This window comes from Cetorhinus maximus, chromosome 19 (assembly GCF_964194155.1).
Source record: "Cetorhinus maximus chromosome 19, sCetMax3.hap1.1, whole genome shotgun sequence".
In the NCBI taxonomy this organism is placed as follows: Eukaryota; Metazoa; Chordata; class Chondrichthyes; order Lamniformes; family Cetorhinidae; genus Cetorhinus; species Cetorhinus maximus.
In genome coordinates, this window is record NC_135897.1 from 39,363,956 (window position 1) to 39,391,086 (window position 27,131).

The following is a 27,131-nucleotide window of genomic DNA, read 5'->3' on the forward strand; positions in this document are numbered from 1 at the left end:
CTAAACTGAACCTTATCCAAAAAGGGCACAAAAGATCACTTCTTTGACCTTTCGGATATGGACCTGTGGAAGCCCCAAACCTGGCCTTTCTAGAAACAGACAGCCCTGTTTCTTAATAACTCCTAGTTTAAAATGAAAACCAGCTAGATGCCTGCATCTCGGAGAGGGTCACAGGCAGAGTATGTAAGAAATCAAAGGAGAAGATGGATTTTAGTAAAGCCCTCAATGAAATGAAACATGAAACGCAATTAGGCATTTAATGTGAAAACAAATATTAGGAGATCTAAATAAGATCTGCTGTCAACAGAGTGAGGAGTGGTAAAACTTTTCCCGAAAGGAAGATTAAGCATTTATGTAACAACTTCCCCATCCTCAGGATATCGAAAAAACCCTTTAATAGTAATCCCATTATTTATCAATGAAGTAACGCTTTTATGTAGGGAAAGATGGTGACTAATTTGTATGCAGGATTGTAGTGAATGAATAAATGACAAATAATATGTTTTTGAGCAGTTGGTTGAGGAAATAATGTTGGCTAGCATTGAAGAATGCATCTGTTTATAATGAGATGTTCCATCTGTCCTTCATAATCAGGAAGGATCTTGAAACATCGTTCACAAATTTATTAAGTATATAGCACATGCACTTAGAACCATGCCAGCAATGATGATTGAGAATTCCACTGCATTGCATTTCGAAGCTCAGTATTCAGGTTGGTCGAACTTTCAAATCTATACTCTCATTACAATTTGCTACTTTTTACTGTGTTTCTTTTGTTCCTTCATCGTGACAATTAGCATGTTCCTACATTGTTTTTAACTTTTGGTGTTCTCCTGCAATATCGTCTAAGGGGAAAATAAAAGAAACCTTATCAATAGCTCAGTCAACAACTGGATCCTTCACTAACAAGCTCCTTTTTCAAGCGCTAACAAGATCAGTATATCTCTTTATTTTTGTTATCTTATGACATTTTTTTTCCCTTTACAATTAATAGTTGCTCACTTAGATGGATCTGTTATGTAGATGCCTGTCTTTGGTTCTGTATGCTTCAGCACTGACTGCATTATTTGATATTCACATCTGACATAAACTTTAATCAAAAAGATATTGGACCGAATCTTCGGAGGCATGGCAATCACTGTCGGATTGCCACTCCACGCCTAATTTCTTACCTGACATCAGAGCTCTGCATTTCTCATGAACTGGGCCTCTTCAGAAACATGGAGTGTACCTGGTCTCAGAGTCCTCCTTCATAGTGCAGGATCATCCGGGGAAGTCAAGCCACACCTTTTTTAAGGAACTAGCTGCCGTATTCCGGTAAATTTAAAGGCCCGAAAGCCACACTGAGAAGCTAGGGAGAGAAGGTAGGGTGGCAGGTAGGTGGGTGAGAGGGTGGTGGCACATAAATGGGTGAGGGAGTAGGGTGGCAGATTGGGTGGCGGGTAGGGCAGCAGGTAGGTGGGTAAGGGGTTAGGGCAGCAGGTGGAAGAGGGGTAGGGTGACAAGTGGGTAGTTGAGGGGGCAGGATGGCAGGTGGGTGAGAGGGTAGGGTAGCAGGTGGGTGGGTAAGCGGGTAGCAGGTGGGTGGGTGAGGGGTTACGGCAGCATGTGGAAGAGGGGTAGAGTGACAAGTGGGTGGTCGAGGGGGCAGGATGGCAAGTGGGTGAGGGGGCAGGATGGCAGGTGGATGAGGGGGGCAGGTTGGCAGATTGAGTGAGAGGGTAGGGTGGCAGGTGGGTGGGTGACCAGGTAGCAGGTGGGTGGGTGAGGGGTTAGGGCAGCAGGTGGAAGAGGGGTAGGGTGACAAGTGGGTGGTCGAGGGGGCAGGATGGCAGGTGGGTGGGTGGCCAGGTAGCAGGTGGGTGGGTGAGGGGCTAGGGCAGCAGGTGGGTAGCTGAGAGGGTAGGGCAGTGGGTGAGGAGGTGGGGCAGCAGGTGGGTGGGTGAGGGGCAGGATGTCAGTAAGTGGATAAGGGGGTAGGATGGCAGTTGGATGGGTAGGGGGTAGGGTTTTAACCCTTTCTAACATTTCCTGGGCAACTATTCTGGTAAGTGAGTTGGAACCATCTGAAGTCTCCGTTCAGAGGGTTCCAGATACATGGGCCAGGATTTTACAGCCCTGCCGCAGCGAGCCCCGTCCCCACACAGCGGCAGAGGCGGCAACCCTCCCCCCTGCCACCCCCACCCTACCCGGGCGGATGCGGCGAGTCACTTAAATCTCCATTCAGTTCAGTAGGGCCATATTATCCTGCTGTGCGGGAGAGGCCGTAAAATCCAGTCCACGCGAATTGCCCATTGGATTTCCAAACTTCCTGGGTAATTCCCGCGTAGCCCGTGCATTGGGTCTTCCAAGGGGTCTCCCAGCGTGTCTCGGTGGGGGGTAACCTCTAGGGTACGCTGATCCAGAGATTGGAGGTTCTGGGCCATTGTTTTCATAGATGTTTTCTGGCAACCTTACAATACACATCAGTAATTACAGTTCCCTCAAACCTGGGAATAATACACACTGGCGTGTCTTCAATGCACCACCTTAAATATTCACTACTTGCCACCACCAGTGCACTGTGACTGTGGCATGTACCATCTACAAAATGCATTGCAGCATCTCGCAACCTTCAAAAACATGTGACTGCTAGCACCTAGAAGGACAAGTGCAGCAGATGCACGGGAACACAACCACCTGCAAGATCCTCTCCAAGTCGCACAGCGTCCTGACTTGGAAATATATCGCCGTTCCACATTGCTGGGTCAAGATCCTGACACTGCCCCCTACACGACATTGTCTGCAGCAGTTCGACAAGGCTGTGCAGGATCACCTTTTCAGTGGAAATTAGGGATGGGCAATAAATAGTGACTTCACCACCAGCACTCACATCCAGTGAATGAATTAAAATAAGCAGCTTATCCTGCTTTGACATCTCAGGTGATTAATTCACAAAAATGTCTTTGAACTCCGGATGCTGTAAAGGTCATTTGCAATTCAAAAGTGCAATGGTCACATATTAGAATTGCCGTGTAGTTGTACAATTGCAGTTGTTCTTTTTATTCATTCATGGGGTGTGGGTATCACTGGCTAGGCCAACATTTATTGCCCATCCCTAATTGCTCTTATTCAGAGGGCATTTAAGAGTCAATCACATTGGTGTTTGCCTGGCATCACATGTAGGCCAGACCAGGTAAGGGCAGCAGATCTCCTTCCCTACAGGACATTAGTGAACCAGATGGATTTTTATGACATTTTTGTGGTCATCAAGAGACTTTTAATTCAAGATTTTTACTGAATTCAAATTTCACCATCTCCTATGGTGGGATTCAAACCCGGGTCCCCAGAGCCTTACCCTGGGTTTCTGGAATACTAGCCCAGTGACAATACCATTATACCACCACCTCCCTGACAACATTACAACTTAAGGATCCTAATTAAGAAACAAAAATTAATATTATTGCATTACCAATTCACTTCAATCAGCTTACAGGATCTAGTTGCTTGCCTGAATAACTCTTTCTTTATACTTGAATTCTAGTAGAACTTCATGCTCTTCTTCGATGAAGCCCTGGATCCTTTACGCCTGCATGAGCAGGCAGCCAGAGCCTAAGTTTAATGTCTTATCCAAAAATGGCATTTCAGTGTGGCAATACATTAAACCTTCCTGACTGCAGCAATTGAGGTTAACAATCTGCTGTAAATACTGGATTCAGAAGACCCCTAAACTAAGATATGCAATCGCAGCTGAGGTAATTATACTGTATCCTGTGTGCGCTAGGGAGGAGATTTCTGTGGTTACACTGAGTCTGGGCCAAGCCTCTTTCACAAAGCTAATGCAAACTGGAAGAAAAAGTTTAGAAAGACACAGGGGGACAAAAAAAAGCAGTTTTACAGGTGGTATTCTCATAAAACATAACAAAAATAGATGGGGGAAAGGTTGCTGGTCAAATGCATGCTGCTTCTTAATGAAAAGCCTTCAGGCGGTAATGGCAAGTAATAAACTGATCCATATCCAGATTCCTTGTAATTGTTCATTGGTTGACTATTTGACAAAAATTTGACACTGCTGAAGACTACCCTAACTACAACCCCACAGCTACCTCAACTACAGCTCCTCACACCCTGCTTCCTGTAAGGACTCCATCCCATTCTCTCAGTTCCTTCGCCTCCGTCGCATCTGTTCCAATGATGCCACTTACCAGAACAGTGCTTCTGACATATCTTCCTTCTTCCTTAACTGAGGTTTCCCACCCATGGTGGCTGACAGGGCCCTCAACCGTGTGTGACCCATCTCCTGCATGTCTGCCCTCACACCTTGCTCTCCCTCCCAGAACCATGATAGGGTCCCTCTTGTCCTCACTTTTCACCCTACCAGCCTTCCCATTCAAAGGATCATCCTCCGCCATTTCCGCCAACTCCAGCATGATGCCACCACCAAACGCATCTTCCCTTCACCCCCACTATTGGCATTCTGTAGGGACCATTCCCTCTGGGGCACCCTGGTCCACTCCTCCAACACCCCCAACAGCTCAACCCCTTCCCACTGCATCTTCCCATGCAATTGCAGAAGGTGCGACACCTGCTCCTTTACTTCCTCTCCTCACCGTCCAAGGGCCCAAACAGTGCTTCACTTTCATTTCCCTCAATTTAGTCTACTGCATTTGCTGCTCACAATGTGGTCTCCTCTACATTGGAGAGACCAAATGCAGACTGGGTGACCGCTTTGGGGAACACCTTCGGTCTGTCTGCAAGTATGACCAAGACCTTCCTGTTGCTTGCCATTTCAACACACCACCATGCTCTCATGTCCGTCCTTGGCCTTCTGCAATGTTCCAATGAAGCTTAACGCAACCTGGAGGAGCAGCACCTCATCTTCCGATTAGGCACTTTGCAGCCTTCCGGAATTAACATTGAGTTCAACAACCTCAGACCATGAACTCTCTCCTCCATCCTCACCCCTTTTTGATCCCCTTTTTTCAATATTCATTTTTATTTCTCAAATTTTATTTATTTATTTATTTATTTTTAGACCATAAGACATAGGAGCAGAAATTAGGCCATTCGGCCATCGGCCAGTCTGCTCCGCCATTCAATCATGGCTGGTAAGTTTCTCAACCCCATTCTCCCGCCTTCTCCCCGTAACCTTTGATCCCCTTACCAATCAAGAACCTATCTATCTCGGTCTTAAATACACTCAATGACCTGGCCTCCACAGCCTTCTGTGGCAATGAATTCCATAGATTCACCACTCTCTGGCTAAAGAAGTTTCTCCTCATCTCTGTTCTAAAAGGTCTTCCTTTTACTCTGAGGCTGTGCCCTTTTCATTATTTAAAAAAAATTTATTTCCATTTTCATTCATTTTTTATCCCCACCTTTTAGCCTATTTTCAATCTTTTTTCCTACAGTCCCCTCCCCCCACCCTACCCTTCTAGGGCCATCTGTCACTTGCTCATTCTGCTTTCTACACCTAATGTCACCATTAGCACCTCCTTTAGCCAGTACCACCACCATTAACACCCCTTTGACCTTTTGTTTATGACATCTTTTGCAATCTCTCCTTTGCCTCCACCTATCACTGGCCTTCCATCAGCTTCACCTGTCCCACCCCCCCTTAAACAGTATATATTTCACCATATTTTTACTTCTCTTTAGCTCTGAGGAAGAGTCATACGGACTCGAAACGTTAACTCTGTCTTTCTCTCCACAGATGCTGTCAGACCTGCTGAATTTTTCCAGCATTTTTTGTTTTTGTCACATTGAACATATCATATTTAGCACTTTATAGGATTAGGTTTAAATGAGCAATTTGAGGGGGTCATGCAGAGAACAGGCAATAATAAAATAAGGTGTGCTGATAGATATTTCTGAAGGAATGACAGCTTCTGTTGTCTCCGAGGAAACATTGTACTTGCCAAACATTCAGTGCTGGCACGTTTCCCGATTCCGACATTGTTCACTTGGTCTACTGAAATTTACATTGTTCAGCTCTTGGTGCTGACTCTCCTGTGCTGCAGCTGCACTGTCATGCTGCTCAGATCCAATAAACATATGGGATGAATAGTGAGATGCCACTGATGCTCATCATTACAATCTTTGTAGAATTGCTACACAGTGACGCATAAATGGTAATATAACTCTGGCCTCAGGTCTGTTTTGGGTGAAATGGTATGACATCCTGCTTGGAGAAGCAGATATTCCTGCCTCTGCTCTCAAAATGTTTACGTCTGGAATTTCCTTGAGCATTTTCCTGATCTCCGACTGTAACTTATGGTAGAAGATTGGCGGAAACCCCAGAGAAAAGACTGTTTCGCCTCCTCTGGATTTCCACTTCTGCCAAAGATGTGACTGCATATGGCTGGGAATCAGTGTGGATGCTCTGCATTACAATTTGCCATCTGGACAGCTATGCATACTTCATTGCCCTGAGGTTCTTGGGCAAGAAATCGCAATCGAATATTGCAAGATATGAAATGATTCTTTAACCAACAAGGTCAGGTAGCAACAGTGTGGCTGTAGTCCAAGTTTTGGTGCTAGTGGGGCAAGCCATACTGATGATACCTGTCTGATGACTAAACCAGTAGATCCAGTTGTATCCAATTGGAGAAGAAAATTAAATTAGAGGGCTTCACTTCACTTGGACACCCTTTACACACTCACAAGTATATGTAATTGAACCTAAATAAGTAATTAATTATACTGTGTAATAAAAACACGTGTGTTCACTGCACTTAGAAAAATGACAACATTGTTGATGTAATAAATAAGTACAACAATGAATTGCCACATCCTTAAGATGTATGGGGTGTTTTGTAATCTAAAACGCGGTAGATAATAAGCTTGTTAGAAAAATTGAAGCTCATGGGATTAAAGTGGCACTGGCAACATGGATGCACAGTTGACTGAGATAGAAAGCAGCGAAAAGTAATGAACGGTTGCTTCACATACTAGAGAGAACTATACAGTGGAATTGCCTAGGAGGCCATACTGGGCCCACTGTTCTTTTAGATATATGTAATAATGATATGGAATTGAGTATAGAGGACAAAGGTAAAGGTTTGCGATTTACCCAGAGCTTGAAAATGTAAGCATTAAACAGTGAGGAAGGTTGTAGCAGACATCAGGAATATGTAGACAAATTGGTCAAATGGGCAGACACATCGCAGGTGAAATTTAATAAAGAGAAGTGTGAAGCAATGCATTTTGGAAGAGCAAATGAGGAGAGGCAGTATAAACTAAATACTACAATTTTAAGGGACCTGCAGGAACATGGAAACCTGTGGGTTTACACACCCAAATCTTTGTGAGGCAAAATAAGTTGATAAAGCTGCAAAAAAAAGCATATCGAATGCTTAGACTTATAAATGGAGGCAAAGAGTGCAAAAAAAGGGGAAGTGATGGTAAACCTTTATATATCTCTTGTTAGATCTCAGCTAGAGCATTGGCTGGAATTTTACACTGCCCAGGAGCAGTGGGTCATGAGGTTGGAGTTGGGTGGTAGGGGAAATCCCTCTTGTTCGGGCATCTGTGCACCCCTTGTGGAAATGTACCTTGACTGTACCTGAACTCTCTCCTCTTTGAAGGCAGCCCATTGTTCAGTTACAGTTTTGCCTGCCAATCTTTGGTTACAATTTCCCTGGGCGGAGGGGTGTTAAAAGGGTATTCCTGAGCTAAGGCCTAGGCCACTGATGACATGGCCATCAATGGGGAAGCGATTAAAATTGAGGAAGCGATTAAAATTGAGGATGCTCAAGAGGCCAATATTAAAGGAGCGCAGATATCTAGGAGGATTGTGGGGCTGGAGTAGATTACGAAGATAAGAAGGGAAGAGATCATGATAGACTTGAAAATAAGAATAAGAATCTTAAAGCCAAGACATTGACCAGTAGCCAATGTAGGTCAGCGAGCACAGGGGTGGTAGGTAAACAGGACTTGGTGCATGTTACGACAAGGGCAGCAGAGTTTTAGATGACCTCAAGTTTACGAAGCGTAGAATATGGGAGAACACCCAGGAGTTTGTTGGAATAGTCAAGTTTAAAGGCAACAAAGGCATCAATGAGGGTTTCAGCAGCAGATGAACAATGTTCTACAAACATTATATTGCAATTTTCTTCCCTCTGAAAACAACAATAATTTCTAATCTGATTTACCATCAAACAATCATTTGACCTGATAAAATCTCCACTGCTTCGTTTATATTTATAATCCACCACATTATCACTTATTGTTAAATTCAGCTCTGACCATATCTGATAATTGTACACCTCTCTATTTTCACATAAATTTAACTCAAAACCCTCAATAGAACATAAGTATTTTGTTCCCCCCCTGACCTATCATTTTCACTGCCATCATGGAACATTGCATCCTGGTTATATACACAACTGTCAAACAAAGTGACAGCACAAGTCTTGGAAGCTTAAGTTTTGGCACCTGACATTTTTGTTTAACTATCACTCAAAAGGAAGTCAAACTCCGGTAAAAAGAAAGACTTGGGCCAGGATATTGAGGTCGGCAAGCTGGGGGCAGGTCCCGTTCGCCGACGTAGGATGATGTCGGGCGGAACTCCTGACGTCACCACGCGTCATTTCAATTTTCACGTCGGCGGAGGCGCAACCGAATCAGTTGTGCGCCCACCAACCTGTCAACAGCTAATTGAGGCCATTTAACAACTAATTCAACTAGTTAATGGACCTGCCCATCCAACCTTAAGGTTGCCGTGCAGGCCGGGGGCCCAGGCAGCCTTCAGAAAAAGCATGAAACCTCATCCATGGACGGGATGATGTTTCACGTAGGTCTTTAAAAATTTAATAAAAGTTTGAATAAAAGCGATGGACATGTCCCAACTTATGTGACAGTGTCACATGAGGCGACATGTCAGGGAAATTTTATCTTTGTGCATTGACTATTTTTGAATTTGGTGTCGATCTTCCTGAGGCAGCACTTAGCCTCAGGGAGATGAGTGCGCTCTTTTGTGCGCATGCGTGAAAGAGCGCACTCCCGGCTTAAGGAATCCCCCCGCCCGCACAGGGAGTGCATAGCGCTTCCTAGCGGACATCACGCTGGGCGGGCCTTAAGCCCGCCTGCGTAAAATGGCGGTGCGCCCCCGATCGGAGGCGTGCTTGCACACACCCACTCCAGTGCTCCCCGCCCCCCACCCCCCCCCCCGATGGGCGGAAAATTCTTCCCTTGGATTTATTCAGCATCTTTCAATGACCTCAGGTGTCACAAAGTGCTTTACAGCCAATGAAGTACTTTCGAGGTATAGTCACTGTTACAGTAACATCAATTACTTTTATCGCAGAAACTAGTTGTCCACGCACTAAGTGACTTTTAGTAACTATCCTTTAATGATCATGCTGGGCAAATCTGAATACAAGTACCAGGGTTATATTTTTGTGCACTACCGGCAAGTTTACTGATGTTGCTGTTATTAATGTGTAAATTATCCAGCAACTTAGGGCAAGGAAGCGATACTCAAAGAATTGAGCCATAAGTTGCTGACGATTTGTCTTGCTCCGCATTAGTCTTACTAAAATAGGAAGATAGTGCAGCTGAACACGTGGCTGAGCAGATGGTGTAGGAGGGAGAGTTCAAGAAGGATGGGTTGCATCTAAACTGGAGGGGCACCAATATCCTGACTATGTAAAATAGTTTCATATGCAATAATTAACTTGCAGGTTGAGTTGGTAGTTAGGAAGGCAAATGCAATGTTGGCATTTATTTCGAGAGGACTAGAATATAAAAGCAGGGATGTGCTGCTGAGGCTTTATAAGGCTCTGGTCAGACCACATTTAGAATATTGTGAGCAATTTTGGGCCCCGTATTTCAGGAATGATGTGCTGGCCCTGGAGAGGGTCCAGAGGAGGTTCACGAGAATGATCCCAGGAATGAAAGGCTTATCATATGAGGAACGTTTGAGGACTCTGGGTCTATACTCGATGGAGTTTAGAAGGATGAGGGGGGATCTGATTGAAACTTACAGAATACTGAAAGGCCTGGATAGAGTGGATGTGGGGAAGATGTTTCCATTAGTAGGAGAGACCAGGACCTGAGGAAACAGCCTCAGAGTAAAAGGAAGACCTTTTAGAGCAGAGATGAGGAGAAACTTCTTTAGCCAGAGAGTGGTGAATCTATGGAATTCATTGCCACAGAAAGCTGTGGGGGCCAGGTCATTGAGTGTATTTAAGACCGAGATAGATAGGTTCTTGATTGGAAAGGGGATCAAAGGTTACGGGGAGAAGGCGGGAGAATGGGGTTGAGAAACTTATCAGCCATGATTGAACAGCCATGAGCATACTCGATGGGCCGAATGGCCTAATTTCTGCTCCTATGTCTTATGGTCTTATGGTCTAATTACATTTATTTGTATTTCAACTATATTATATTCAATAATGAGCACAATGGATTAGGTTTTTGGGGCTGTAACACTAGAAATAATTATATAGGTCAATGATGCATCAATATGTTTTTCATTACTGCAACACAAATTAATTACTCTAATACATTTAAGTAATATGCACAGATATTAACCTGTACCTCAGAGACTTAAATTAATCACTTATTACAATACAAAAATAGGTTACACCTGCATTATGATCAGCTGAAAAATGTACCTGATTTGTTGTGCAAAATTTGAGAAGTAAATAGCTTAAAAAGCTTGTGTTTGAAATTAAATACATTTTGTTCATAATAGATAGCTCGTGGCACAAACAAAGCTGCAAAATGTATTGACCCAGGGTAGCTATCAGGATAACAGATCTGATTTTAATCAAACCCACCTAACGGAACCTAAATTCAGTTAGGATGTAAATGGGTGTCCAATCTGCAACTAACCCATTCCCAGGTTAGGTTCCCCCTTCCCACTCCTGCACCATTACCCTTGGAGTCCCTGAAGGATCTATCCTTGACCGCCTCCAATTTCTGATCTACATTCTGCCCCTTGACGATATTGCCTGAAAACACATTGTCAGGTTCCACATGTATGTTGACTATGCCCAGCTTTACCTGACCACCTCTTTCTCTACCCCTCCACTGTCTCTGATTTGTCACTCTGCTTGTCTGACATCCACGATTGAATGAGCAGAAATTTCTTCCAACTAAATATTGAGAAGGTCAAGGCCATTGTCTTTCTTACCCATCGCAAACTCCATTCCTTAACCATTAACTCAAACCTTCTCCTTGGCAATTGTCTGAGGCTGAAACAGGCTGTTTGTAATCTTGACGCTATATTTGACCTTGAATTAGCTTTTGACCACATACCCCTTCTGTCACCAAGACTGTGTACTTTCATTTCTGTTGCCTAACTGCCTTGGCTCGCCTACTGAAAACCTCATCCATGCCTTGAGACTTAACTATCTTAATGCTCTCCCGTAATCCTTCAAACTTCCACCTTCCATAAAGTTAGGATCTTCCAAAACTTTGCTGCCCGTATCCTAACTTGCACCAGTCTCCTTTTTGCCTTTTGCCCCTTTGCACCCTGACCTATTTTTGCTCCGGATCTGAAAATGACTCAATTTGATAATTCTTCTTGCTTTCAAATCCCTCCATGGCCTTGCCCCCTCCCATCTCTCTGATCTCCTTCAGTCCTATACGTTGAAAGTCAACAGTCCTAAGCTCTGTAAATCCCTCCCTCAATGGCCCTGTCTCTCTATCTCTACCTCATCCTTCTAAAATGCTCCTTTAAATCTCTCTTTGACCAAGCTTTTGGTTCTTTGTTCTAATATGGGCTGAGTCTTCCTGACCCTTTGGAGACAGAGCCCAGGAAAATAACAGGTTGCTTCCTCAGGACAGGTCCCTGATGCATTCCTGCCTCCAGGGACCATTAAAATGCGAAATCAAGTCAGAACAGAATCATTAGTGTTGGTAAATGTGTCGGTGGAGTATTATGTGTGTGGTGTCTCACTGGATCTGTGAACATAGAAGAATGATCAGGGTGGGTAGATGCTAGGTATATCCAGGTCTCTAGAACTTTAAAGATTAATTTAAAACATTTAATACATTTGCCACTGTGTTAACCCTTATTTGGTTCATCAACATCCAGCAATTTCTGAGGAAGTATATTCCCACCATTTATTTGTTACATGAATAAAGAAATTTGTCCACTACATCCAACATCAAAAAAAACCCGGCAGAAACAAATCATTATTGGGTTTAGTGAGTTGGCTGTATCCATAGACAAGAGGAATGTGCATTCACTCTCAATGATGAAGTCTTACAATCCTCAAAGCCTTCTTTATAAATCAGACCTGCTGGTCCACCAGGAACCCTGATGCTATTAAGGATGATGAATAAAATGCTTCATACATCATACACAGACTGTAAAACTGCAAGAACATTGATTTCTTTGCCAAGCTGACTTCCTGTATTAAGTTGCCAATTCTTCATTGCAATTATCGTTCCTTCCACAAAAAGTGTACGGCTGCTTGAAAAGCACAACACTTTCCTGAACAGTTAGGTTTCCTTTTCAAATTGTGAAAAGGAAAACTGTCAGTCAAGGTGTGGAAACAAAACTGGTTTAAAAAACAAGCTATATCTGAAAATAATGAAGAAATGAAAGTGAAGCTGAACAATAACAACATTATAATTGACTGAGAGTTGAATAGCTAATCCACTAAGCAGGGTATAAGCTCTTTGAATAAATGAAGAATTTAAATAAGTAGGCACAGCAGTAATAAGAAAAGAGAAAATGATAGAAGTTTGAAAGATAAATCAATTGAAAACTAAAGCCAATATCAACAGGAGAGTGAATGAAAGGAAAATCAAATAAAGTAATGCAAAGATAAACAAAGTAAAATATGAGAATGCAAATAAAGGAAAAATAAAAATCCTTTGATGCAGTATAAAAGAGGAGATTCACAAAATATAATCTGGCTATTAACATTTGGATATATATTTGCCATTTATATATGGGCCATTTTCAATCACATGTATGATGCAATAATAATAAGACAATCATTAAGATTTTTAATCTGTGAGACCATACCAATAAATTCTTGCCTTGTGCTCCTGTTATTTTAGCTCCCTTCCCCTTTTCAGTTTACAGTCTTCAAGCCACTCCACACAACTGTAGCTATAGCACCCTGACCACGAAGGAGCATATTACTATTTTCTGATGGGATGGATGTTGCCCCATGTCCCACCATAAGCTTTATGGGTGGAATGCTTGCCACAGAGCCAGGAAACAGGAGCCAGGATTGTTGTCCAGAGATAAACTGATTAAAGTCACAGTTTTTGCTTGGTAAGCCCTTAATTGGTATGGAGATAGGTTTTCTGTCCACTTGGAGGCAGTAGGGGAGGGGATGGAGATCGATCAGGTGAAATGTGGGATTCATTAAGACACCCCTTGGCAGCAATCACTAAGGCTGCTGCTTGTCCTAAGGGAGAAATCTGCTGATTGTTCCGAAGTCTTCCACAACGCTAGAGGGAAGTGAGATGCAACAGGAGAGCTGGAGGCCTCGCACCCAGAGCATATCTGCCCCTCACTTCATCGATGCTGACCTGGATCTAATGCTGCATGCTGTGAGGAAGAGGAGGGAGGTCATCTTGCCAGAGGGTGACAGGAGGAGGTCACGTTGTCATGCAGCAGGGGCATCACCTCCCTCCACCTTCAATTCCTCCCCTTGCCCCTGTTCTTACCTGTATGAACTGTCTCCTTCTGCGGACTTTCAGTCCCCAAGGTTCACACCTCTGTGGAGAGCCAAGTTATCGAGAGTACAGCAGACCACCACAATGAGTGAGACTCTTGCAGGAGGACATTGGAGGACTCCACCTGCCCGTTTCAGCGACAGAACTGTGTCCTCAGAAGCCCGATGGTCTGCCCAGTGGTTTTCCAACTGAGCAGGTGGCATTGGTTATATCACCTCTGTGCCTCTACCTGGGTTCCTATATAGAGTATTTAATTGTGCCTTTAAGGATTATCCCTTGTCCCCTAGGATCTATCCACACACTTAGAGGGTTGAGGTGAATATTTGAGGCAACATGAACTGCCAGAGGATGAAGGAGTCATGGCAGCTGCCAGGAGAATGAACGCACGAATGGAGGATGCTCTTGTTGTGGTTGCAGACCATTTGAGAGTTCCCTCCTTTTGCTGACTCTGATTGAGCAGTCACAAGGGGGAGAATTTTCTCCCCGTCAGGAGGATTGGGCGGGAGCAGGTGCGGGCGGGCCCGCAGACCATTACCGCCTGCGATCGGCTGCGCACCACCATTTTACTTGGGAGGGCCAACTAAGGCCTGCCCAACGTGATGCGCACCCGGAAGCGCTGAGTGATCCCTGTGTGGGTGGGGGGAGTAGGCTGAGTCGGGGCCTGCGCTCTTTTGCGCTCATGCGTGCGAAAGAGTGCAGAAATCTCCCTGAGACAGAGCTGCCTCAGGGAGATCAGTCTGAATTTCAAAAATTTTAAATGAAGAAAAAAAAAAGTTAGGACATGCCCCCTCATGTGACAGTGTCATATGAGCTGGGACATGTCTATGAATTTTAATGAAAATCTTTATTTCACTTATAAGTCATTCATGAAACTTCACCCCACCCGTGGATGAGGTTTCATGAAAAATGCAAAGGCCACCTGGGCTCTTCACCTGCGCGCCAACCGTAAGGTTGGATGGTCGGCTATGTTAAGTGGTTTAATTAGTTTTCAAATGGCCTTAATAGGCCTTTGACAGTTCGGTGGGTGCGCAGCCGAACTGAAAATCGGAATGACGTGCGGTGACGTCGGGACACACGCCCGACGTCATCGCGCATCATTTTACATGTCGGCAAGCGGACCCTGCCCCCGGTCGCCAAGCCGAAGATTCTGGCCAAGGTGTCTTGATTGCACATAGGTGCAACTGATGATGCCTTGCACTTGGGGGAATCCAGGGATGGAGATGAAACCCGCTGCCCTCTGACCCTGCAACACTGAGTCTGTTGCAAAATGAATGCACTTTCCAGCCTTGTTGTCATGAAAATATAATAATTTTCATGATTTATTGTAAAGGTTGGTTAATAGTGGGGTTTGGATTAGTTTCTCTGTGTGGACGTGTGTGTGTGTGTGTGTGTGGATTTAGTTGAATTGGAGAAAGCTGCTCTGGAGCTTTTGAGCTATCAAAAGGGAAACTAGGTTTGAAATGCTAAATATGTAAACATGGCTGAAGTTTTAGAATGTGAGATGTGAGGAAAATTTGCATTTTTAGATAAATTAGAGTTGTTTGAATTTCAAAGAGATGGTAGGATATTACACCTAGCTAAAAGAAGCTAAGCCAAACAGTGTGTTTATTTTTCCTAAAGTTTACTGATAATTTGAGTACCATGAAAGATTTATGTTATGAGAAAAGTAAAGTTGCAAAGACATATTGGAATAATGGAATTTACATTAAAAGGGAGAAACATATATAAAGGAGATGAGGTTATGTGTAAGGGAGAAGGCCTTGTAAGATCTAACACAAGTGTGAAAAGCCTCCAGCATCTCTGCATCAAGTTGCTGTCTACAGGAACCCAAGCTAAGAAAGTTCACTTTGAACATCACTTTCCAGGGTATTGTGTGCTTTGCCTGGGTCTGTTGAAATCTATTTTGTTTTACTGTTGTCTTAACGGAGGTATAGCTGGGAGCCAGATTAATTAGGTGAGTTAGGAGTTATTATAGGAGTAATTTGTAGACCTATGTATGTACTTTTCTTCTTTTAATAAATGTTCAATTTAGCTTTGTAAAAATCCTCTAAGTCACGGTGGACTTATTACTACTGAATTCTAGGCACGCATCTCGAAATAAAATACAAATTGCAAAACAGTTGTGGCAGCTGTTTCAAGTTTCCCTCTGGGATTTGAGCAGCTCAGCATTTACCATCTACTGTGCCATAACACCTGGCAACGAGGGCATCAAGTGACCAGCAAGATGCAGTGGTGTGTAGCCACTTGCAAGAAGCCACCAAATTCCGCAGCTGATCCTTGGAAGGAGTCAGAAGTGAAGAATTTCAAGTTCACGGTGACTTTGTTGGCTACAGACAGGGCATGGTGACCAGTGCTGTGAGGTGCAAAGTGTTTAGTGACAAGGTCGCAGATGATTGCAACCATCTGCCTGGAAGGGTGCAATGTAGCCTCATCGTTGGCAGTAGATCCTGCCTTGAGGATATGGCCTCCATTGTCTTCTGCAGTTCTTTGCTCTCCCATGCTCTTGGGGCTCTATCCTTCCTGCAGAGGGCATTTCCCCTTGTTACCACTGGGCTCAAAAACTGGCTGTCATGCCTGCTTTGCAAGCTGGAGCATTCCTTCTGGGCAGGTGGCCACCCAGTTGTGTTTGGCACCTTTGCCACCTGACCCTCTTATGAAGTTGGTGTGATGCTCTGGGGCAGCCTTTACTGGGTCCCTACTTGTACCTGTGTCCTTTCAGCAGACCTGTTTCCAAAAGCACAGGTAACCCATGTGTCCTTTTAAAAATTCAAAGCTCCAGGCTTGATGAACTCTTAGTGAGCTTTCGTTATGATGCAGCAGATGATGTGTGCCAGGCGGATCAAATGCACGAGGGAAACTTGATCGCACTATCACAATGGTTTTGCAATTTACATTTATTTCGAGATGCATGCACTGAATTCAGAAGTAATAAGTCCACTAAGAGTTGGGGATTTAAAAAAAAACCTAAATTAAAATATTAATTAACAAAAGAAAAGATTTCAAGCACATACATAGAACTACAAATTACTACTATAATACCCTAAAATACCTAATTAACCTGACTCCCAATTACACCCCCTTTAAGGCAATGGTCCAAAATAAGATCTTTAGATTTTAAACGGATCCAGAAAATTAACACACTACTCTGGACAGTGGAATTCAAAATGGCTTTCTCCGGCTTCAGTTTCTGAGGCTACTTCGCACACATCTGTTAGATCTCACAATGCCTTCTCCTGACACAGCCTCATTCTCCTTTATAAACATCTCTCTCTTCCTTAATATGTAAATTCTACTGTTTCATAAGTCTTTGAAACTGTATCTCTAAATATATTGTCAGTAGTCCTTGGGAAAAATAACCACATTCCTTAGTATTGCTTGTCTGGCAATTTGTAAACAGACTGAGATCCCTTTGAAATCCAAATCCACCTTCATCTATCTAAAAATGCAAATTCCCTTCACACCTTACATGCTAAGCCAACATCCATGTTTACCCATTACCCGAGCTTCTTTCGATGAGTCAAAGCCTGCAGTCTATTTGACTCCTAATATAATTAAATCACACACAGACAGACCTAACTATTTGCCCCCCATAAACCTACTTTACAATAAACCAGAAAAACATTATAAAAATTATTATACTTTCATGACATTTTTAATCAGTTTTAAATCGCCTCAATAGGAGGTGAACTGGTTCCCATTCTCCCACCCCCTCCCCCCGCCTTGGTGAACTTCGTCAACAAGCATCCTATAACTTACATGCCACCTCCATTCCTGACTTTGGGAATCCCAAATATTGAACCCTACATGTAGAACGAGAGGAGGAAGCAACTACTTGCTGTTGAAACATTGAAACACATTTTAAAAAATGGATTTTTTCCTTAACCAATGTGCTACCAAATATTTTTTTGGTTCAAGGTTTATTTTCACCTTCCCTTGCACGCAATACAAAAATTAATCCTCATCTGTAGTTTTTACTTCTTCATTTTTGAATTAGGGTAAGCAATAATCTTAGTTAATTTCTAAAGGAACAGGGAAAATAAATGGGAAAAGAGGCACAAATGAAGCTTAAACCTGGAATTATTTTGGAGAATATAATTTTCTTTGTTGTTCTGTATATATATGTGATCTTTTTTGATCCCTGTGAAAGGACAATTGGAAAGCGCCATATAATCTCAAGTCTTGTGTTCTTTCTCCAAGCCCCATCAGCCTACTTTCGATCATCAGCAAAGTGATTGAAGGTGTCATTGACAGTGTCAGTTTGGGTTCTTCCAGGCCCACTCAGCAACTGACCTCATTGCAGCCTTGGTCCAAATATGGGTATAAGAGCTGAACTCAAGAGGTGAAGTGAGAGTGACTGCCCTTGAAATCAAAGCAGCATTTGATCAAGTGTGGCATCAAGGAGCCCTAGCAAAACTGAAGTCACTGGGACTCGGTGGGGGTGGGGGGGGGGGCGGGGGGGGGACTCTCCACTGGTTGGAGTCATACCTAGCACAAAGGAAGAAGGAAGATGGATGTGGTTGTTGGGGGTCAATCGCCTCAGTTGCAGGACATTGCTGCAGGAATACCTCAGGGTGGTGTCCTAGGCCCAATCATCTTCAGATGCTTTATCAGTGACATTCCCTCCATTATAAGGTCAGAAGTGGGGATGTTCGCTGGTGATTGCACAATGTTCAGCACCATTCATGACTCCTCAGGTACTGAAGCAGTCCGTATCCATATGCGGCAGGACCTGGACAACATTCGGCTTGGGCTGATAAGTGGCAAATAACATTCGCACTACACAAGTGTGAGGCAATGACCATCTCCAATAAGAGAAAATCCAACCATGTCCCCTTGACATTCAATGGCATTACCATCACTGAATCCCCCGCTATCAACATCATGGAGCTTACCATTGACCAGAAGCTGAACTGGACCAGCCATATAAATACTGTGGCTACAAAAGCAGATCAGAGGCTGGGAATTCTGTGGAGAGTAACTCACCTCCTGACTCCCCAAAGCCTAGCCACCATCTACAGGGCACAAGTCAGGAGTGTGACGGAACACTCTCTGCTTGCCTGGATGAGTGCAACTCCAACAACACTCAAGAAGCTCGACATAATCCAGGACAAAGCAGCCCGTTTGATTGGCACCCCATCCACCACCTTAAAAATTCAGCCCCCTCCCACCACCAACACACAGTGTCATCGGTGTGTACCATCGACAAGATGCACTGTAGCAACTCACCAAGGCTCCTTCGACAGCACCTTCCAAACCTGCGACCTCTACCACCTCGAAGGAGAAGGGCAGCAGATGCATGGGAACACCACCACCTGCATGTTTCCCTGAAAATATATCACCATTCCTTCACTGTCGCTGGATCAAAATCCTGGAACTCTTTTCCTAATAGCACTCTGGGTGTACCTACACCATGTGGACTGCAGCAATTCACGAAGGCAGCTCACCTCCACCTTCTCAAGGGCATTTAGTGATGGGCAATAAATGCTGGCCTAGCCAGCAATGCCCACATCCTGTGAAAGAATAAATTTTTTAAAATGCAAATTCAGATGAGGCAGATTATGCTGTGTTCCATGTGACACCCAGGTATTTCGATCAGTGAGACTAGGTGAGGCTGATGATTGGTTTGAAAACATATGAACAAATAAGATGCAAGAAGTGTTAGAAACTGGAATGAAGATCAAGAGAGAAGTGCACAACGTTTAATAAATTCTATGGGCACTTATGTAAACCAGATTCATTCCAATGAGGAAATCAGGAAATATAAAGAGGGACAGCATAGAGCTGCGCACACCGGAGCATCCAGGCATTGCTGGCGGAGGTGGGGGGATGACAGTGAGGATCGGGTGGAGGCGGGGAGGTGAACAAGTTCAAATTGTTATTCCTCCAGCAGCCTGTTACAATGTTGTCAATCTTAGTCTCAGCTGTGCTGTTGTGAGAGAACACTGTTACGAGCAGGTGAGAAGGAGTGAACTGGCTCCCATCTATTCAACCTCCTCGGTTAGTCACAACAAAGGTTTAAGTTCCGTTTTCATAGGGATATGCCTTTTCCAAATCGGACTGTATTTAACTATTTAAGCTGTGAGCAATAAGAAACCAGTCAAACAAGATTTTCTTGAGTCAAAGTTGACTACTATATCCCTGCCTGAAAATTTTGATATTTTTACATTCAGTGCACTCAAAAACTATCAGTGATCATTTGACATCAAATGTTCTAATTTGGAATGAGTTTTGACCGCAGATCATCAGCGTTTTGTCATCTTTGACATGAAATGGCAAAAGATGCTCGAAGGCATTGAGTGCACTCAAAGCTATCCAATACGCTCAAAGCTATCCAGTACGCTCAAAGCTATCCAAATCGCTCAGTAACCTGCATTGAAAAATACAAGAAAATTAATTACTTAAATGATATCTGAATTTATTCAGTTTTCTCATTTCGACCAAAAATTCTTTCCACTATACAATGCGTGCTTGAGAGCATCCACCAGATCCACATCAGTTCTTAATTCATTATAGTATCAGGGTCTATACCTTCCACCGTGGATAAACACCCCCCTGCCACACCCAGCACCCCCCCCACCATGAGTTTCAGGGTCTAAACTCACCCCCCCACCCCCCCCACCCCTCCCTCCAGTCTCTAAACCCTTCCTCTGCCCACCCCCTCATCTCCTCCCAGTCTCCAAATACTTCGACCGCTCCCTCCTCTTTTCCCCAAACTCTTCCAACCCTTCTCCCTCCAGTCTCCGAACTCTTACGCCCACCTCTCACTCCAAACGCTTGCCTCGCTCCCTCCAAACTCTCACCCCACTCCCTCCCCCTCCCTCCAACCTCCTAACCCCTTTCTCCCACCAGCCTCCAGGCCTTGGGCCCTGCTGTCACCACTGAACTCCAGGCTCCTCCTAAATCCAGGCCTCGACTCCGCTGTCCCCCGGAAATCCAGGCCCCCGCTCTCCCACCTCGCAGATCCATGCCACCCCCCACAGCCCCAAACTTCCTCCCCACCACTGCCACAGACCCAGGCCACCCCCAACTCTCTCCATCATCTACCCTGCTCCTCCGAAATGCTTACCTCATTTCCGGCACCATCACTGCCTCCCATGCCAGCTCAAAACTGTATCAGGGCTGGCTTCACCATCATTTCTGGTTCTGGCCAGCCCTGCAAACGGAGGGAAGAGGGAGTTGGGAAAGAGAGGGGGTAGTGGGGAGAGGGAGGGGCGAGAGAGAGGGGAGGGGAGGGGAGAGTGAGGGGGGGTAGAGACAGGGAGGGGGAGAGAAGGGGAGAAGGAGAGTGGGAGAAAATTTCTCACAGGGGCATGGTAGTGGGGAAGAAATCTGTTGCAGTCTTTGTGGGGGGTGGAGGTGGCGCTGGCAGGGTTGGCTTGCTCCATAAGTTACAAAGAAAAACACAAAACTAGCTCATTGAAACTTATGTTAAAATGTGCTTTTTCTAAAGTTTGCTCAGCTTTAGGATGTTTGAAGTTACAGAAATTCAGATATATGGAAAATAAACTCTGATTGATTATGGTGTCCGAATGCTTAAGTGATGTTGCTAATCACAAATGTTTGAGTGCTACAGTTTGGGGAAATTGATTACATTGATGTCGGGTACAGTACTTGCAATGTTAAATAGTAGCTGAATGATTGCTTTTGAGTGCTATTGATGGCAAATGAGTGCAAATGAATGCTGTTGGACGCAAATGATGTCAAAATTTGCAGGTAGGGAAAAACCCGAGAAAAATAATAAAGGTGCGACATCAAGCATTTGGCCCTCATGCAGTCATTCAAGCCCACACACACAGGTATCAGAAATAAGGGGAGTTAGAGTCCAATACAAAAAGGTAAAATAATTTATGGTTAAGTGTCCTTTGATTGTCCTTGAGGCGTAGATTTTAAATGCTGAGATTGATTTAGGTTAGCTGGTTTCTTGGTTGCGGTCAGATGTAGAAGGCGTTGCAATTATTACGAGATCTCGTTTCACTGGTAGGTTTCTGGTAGAGTTGGCTTCTTGAACCAGGCAACACACTTATTTAAAAGAGAGGGGGAGAGAGAGCAGTGTTCAACTTGTTTCCTCTGCTGAAGAATTTCTTGACATCATCTGTGCCACTTGCAATCTCTCTCAAGTGGTTGGGCAGCCTTGCTTTGAAATACTTCATCCATTGTGTGTTTCCAAGAGGTTTTGGGTGTGTCTGTCTGTGGCAACCATTGTTTCAATATTCAGTACTTTTCAATTTTAATGTCTCTTCCTTAGTTTCAATGGGGCCTGGGTTATAGGAAATGTCTCTCTCTTTACGCTCCCTTGAGGGTGATTTGTTTCTTTTTCACCTTCACCTTGGAATGTGGCCTTACATTTTTATGCAGTTTAAGCAGACTGCAAAATTTCCAGTCAGTTGAAAGTTGAAAAATCATATTTTCAAAAAGTAAAGAGGCATAGCCTCGGGACAACATTCACTTACAGTGAAAATCAGGCCCAGTAAGTGGAGACCAAGGCATTCCTGAGAGGAGCTGGGGAAAGTCAAAGGGAGAATGTTCTTTAGACCACTGTTGCAGACCTGCTGGCGCTGGAAGCAAATTGTAGGAATGGGAGAGAAAAATATTGAGGGTTTGGATTATTTCACAGAAAAGAAGGAAAACCAAGATAGATGGAAGATAGAACTGCAAAAAGGGAAAAACGTTTCTAGACAGAAAAATAGAACCATTAAAAGTTTTAAAAGATCAAATGTCAAGCAGGTTGAAGTCACTCTGAAATGTTTGCATTGAAAGCATTTATAGATTGGTTTAAAGTGCCTTTCTCTGCAATTTTAGCAATTAATAGCTTTAAAGTTAACAGATAAGCACCTTTGTTACAGTAGTGGACAATGTTATACATTGCTCACTAACATTGCACCACACAATTCACATTTTAAAAAATGGGAATTTTTTTTTCAGTTACTAAAAATCCAGTTTTTTAAAAAATGAGGAAGTTTAATTAATTGTTTTCTACAATTTAATGGCCTAAAATAAATATATATTAGGTAATAATTCAGTTTTATTTGGGAATGAGGCAGAGAAATAGAGGGGAATGTGACCACATTTTTTCTGAAGGCTTAGTAAGGACTTTCTATGGTATATGGCTTTGCTGATGTGATCTGACATGCTGGGCTGAAGACTTCCATAGCAATGATTTATGACATCATGGAGCAGAAAGTATACAGAAATATAACAAAGGTAAAAGGGATGTAGTTGAAGTGGCTTACTGAAGCATAAAAACAGAAAAGAGAAGAAAGAAAATTGAGCTTTATTGTTATAGTTTAAATAATTAAAAAGGCAGGCACACTATTTATAAAAGTAAATGCTTTCAGTAAAAGGTTTTTCAACCAAGCCAAATAAATTAATTGTCTTATTTTTTTTAAAGGCCTCTACATTTTCTGTAAAGTAAACGTTTGAGTATTGCTGAAAAAATAGACATGCCAAACTTCTTTTGGGCTTGACAGGAGCATCCTGTTAGTGGAAACACAACTTGTTTCACCACTGTATAGTAGCAGCGTGAAAAGGCTAGCTTCACCTTTTGTTCAAATATTTGAGATACTTTACCCTTCCAGGATAATTTGAGGTAGACTGGGCACGTTATGCCAATCACACAAATGAGTACAGTGGTCCATGAATTTCAGTGCCAATGCAATATCAGGTACATAGGCCACATGTCCCAATGACTGGCAGATTGTATCAAACACCACGTCCCTTCGGCTGTTTGCAGTAGGCAGAATACTGACCGTACTTCACTAACCCGTGCTTGCAAAACTAATGTCTTACATTAAATGTGTTTCAGCAATTGCTGAACAATCCTGAGGGTGCTAAGAATTATACTAACAACCAATTTAAGATGGGCTGGCAGTGTAGCTCACTTATACCTGCTAGAAGCTATGCACATTCATATGCAGGGACTTGTCTTCTGCAGGCAAAAGGAATATGTCTAGACATTGCACATTTTTTAAATTAAAAAAAGCATGGTGGGCAATAGCTCCCTGGTGCATTCGCCAAGGCAACATCCCAACCAATCAGAGTCGACTTGCCAACCAATCAGTATCCTTTTTTCTCATGCAGTATAAATTGTTGTTCCCATTGAAATCTGGCATTCTTGCATCTATCCTGATGAGTGCAAGATGAAAATCTTTGACAGAATGTCCCTTTTCTCGACAATACTCAAGTTCTGTACAGTATCATCAAATGACTAACATTAAACATTACCTTGTTCGTCTATTATCTAGGATACTAACACCTTTCTTTTTGGAATCTTTTAATGGTAATTTTTTTAAAACTGCTTACTGTTTCCCAATGACATTTCCTCAAGCATTCATGACTGGCACTTATTAATCAGAAAACAACTACATTTTTGCCTGTTGGGGTTCCTTCAAAACATCCACTAAGTCCAGCAGCTTCACTCATTCCATCTCTTAAAACCGCAGGAAGCATTATATTGCATAGCACAAAAGCAAAATGCTGCAGATGCTGGAAATTTGAAATTAAAAACAGAAAATGTTGGAATTACACAGCAGGTCAGGCAGCATCTGTGGAGAAAGAGAAACAGAGTTAATGTTTCAGGCCAATTATCCTTCATCAGTGGGTCATCGACCTGAAATGTTAGCTCTGTTTCTTTCCACAGATGCTGCCTGACCTGCTTAGTATTCCTAGCATTTTCTGATATGACATAGCACCCTTGCATGTTGTCTGCTGAAATGTCTATAAGATGTTCTCTACATTGGTCAGCATGACCATGAGCATTTTGCAAGTGCATCAGCTACATTTCCCCTGCATTTTTTGTTGTATTTGCTTCTTTTCTTGCTGCTCCATTTCTGTTTTGGATCTGCATTTTATTTTGCTCAATCTCTGTGTTTTTGCATTTATTTGCTTTCTCATTCCCTTCCTTGCTAATTCTTTTTCATCTCCCTTTGCTTTTCTTTCAATGGCAGTCACAACTGGCTCGGACAATGACCTAATCAACCGCCAGTACACTTTCACAAACTCCCTTTCAAATAATATAATTTGTTGTTTGTACAGTTCCCTGATGCAGTTGAGAGCAAATGGAGGCAAAAATTTGGGCAAATTTTACCCTATATCTACTTCTCTCTTTCGAAGCCCACACAACATATGGGAATGTGGAACTCGAAGCACAAACAGATCAGCCATGATCTTATTGGATGGCAGAGCAGACTCGAGGGGCTGAATGGCCTACTTCTGCTCCTATTCCGTATGTTCATATATCAATCATCACAAGAATGGCAGCTTTTCTTCTACACTCAACTGAATAACATAAGAATTCTAATCAGAGCAGTTAATTTAGGGGAAAAAACTTGTTTGGGAGAAATTTGTTTTACATTGAAGTGAAGAGTCGGTGTATGTTTTAGAAAACCTGCTCCTGTCCCCAAGATAGATACACCTCATCACTGGTGTACTGTAGCAGCTGGTAATGTCATCAGGATTTTTTTTTTCTGTACATTGCTGTTATAGGCCAGAATATAAAAATAGGATACTGGTTTCATCCATTAATAAAAGGAACAGGTTGCATGCTCCTCACTGAACCAATCACTTACAGTCAAGAAGAATTTTCACCATGAAGGCGCCAGCATGCTGAAGACAATAAACCGCTCCGGAGCCAACAATAACAACTGAGAAAGGACCTGAGGATGCCAATAAATCTACAGAAATGTCAAATGTCAGAGCAGGATGACAGATTGCCACTGGCATAATTTCATCTCCAGCGCAATATGCTGCAAGTGCAGATATGGAGGAAAAGTGACACCAGGGCCAGAATCTTTGGGTTGGCGAGCGGGGGCGGGCCCCACTCACAGATGCGTAAAATGACGCGCAGTGACATCGGGCGTGCGTCCCGACGTCACCGCACATCATTTCAGACCTTCAGTTCGGCAAGTGCGCACCGGAGTCGGCTGTGCGCCCACCAAACTGTCAAAAGCCGATTAAGGCCATTTAAATTCCAATTAAAATAATGAACTGAGCTGCCCATCCAACCTTAAGGTTGGCGGCAGGTGAAGAGCCCAGGCGGCCTCCGTATTTATCATGAAACTTCATCCACGGTCAGGATGAGATTTCATGAAGGTTTTTAAACATTAACAAAAATTTTTAATAAAATTCATAGACATTGCCATCTTTAGCATCTCATGAAAACTCATCAATCTGAAAATGATGACAGAGGAAGCATTAGTCACCTTCAAACCTAACGATGGGAGCGTCCTTGGAAGGTGCAATAGCCTAAGGAGCATGTGGCCACTGTGAAATGGGATAAGCACTCCACTATAGTGCAGTCCTTTCAACCATGGGACCAAGAAAGTCAGTGGCCGTGTGATCCATCAAGAGGCAGAAATGTTATTGCAAAGATAGATGCGCTCATGCCAGTGTGACAGCAGCTTAGCAAGAGAAAAAACATTTGTCAGTGGTTATCGCTTGACCGTTTGAAGATGGAGCCACATCCAGACAGCACTATCTATCCAAACTCCAGCTCTCATGCATGATTAATGCAGAGGCCACTTCTTGATACTGAGCCCCAAGATGCCATCAGACATTAGGACGAGGTGATCTGTCACACGACAACATGGACGCAAAGCTGGAAGTTATGCCAACATTGTACTCTCAGAGTGATTCAGTAGGACTATCTTGTGATTATTGACTGCTGTGATCCCCAGCTGAGGTAATCCCTGGACAAGCCTGATCCCAGAGTGGAACGCAGCTTGATAGATCCTAACTTTTATTTGTTTGTTAAGATACGTGGAGAGTAGCTACTGAATGGAGTCACAGGATTCAGCTGATGAACTTTTAACAAAAGAATAAAACCCTTATTCAACAAGGAAAGATGAACTATATTACAATACTCCTTCATCCACAGCTATACCTTTACTGATATATACAGATTTGTAAGGATAACACTAGCTACAAAAGCTATCTTATGCTTTAATGTTCACAGTAAGTACACAGTCCATGTAAACCAATAGACACCCTGTGGTCAGACACACTACTCTCTGAAACCAAATGACAGATATCACCTGAACCAGATGCTATGGATCTCTCCTCAACTCCCCCCAGACACTTGTCACACCGTGAGCCAGCCGGTCTCACTCTCTCCCTCAAAAGGCAGTGTAAGCAGAGTCTTTGAATATTTTTAAGGCAGAGGTAGATAAACTCTTGATAAGCAAGGAGGTGAAAGGTTAACAGGGGTAGGCAGGAATGTGGAGTTGAGGTTACAATCAGATCAGTCATGATCTTATTGAATAGCGGAGCAGGCTCATGGTGCCGAGTAGCCTACTCCTGCTTCTAATTCGTATGATTGTATGTACTTGGGTAAATTTCCTCATTTAGCCATTTCACGAATCTTATCAACAGAAAGAAGCTTGTTTTTGATATCATGGGCATATAGTTGCGGCAATGTGCTTAATTTCTTTGACTTGGAAGATGGTATTCATTTTGACTGCAGCTCTGTATTCCCTGAGGCTGCCTTTTCCCTTATGTTATTTTAACCT

The 27,131-nt window shown here is 43.3% G+C and overlaps 1 protein-coding gene across 2 annotated transcripts in view; it reads left to right on the forward strand.

Moving 5' to 3' along the window:
• The window catches only part of schip1 (schwannomin interacting protein 1), a 676,403-nt gene that overhangs the window by 139,488 nt on the left and 509,784 nt on the right, over nt 1–27,131 (forward strand). The window lies entirely within an intron of this gene.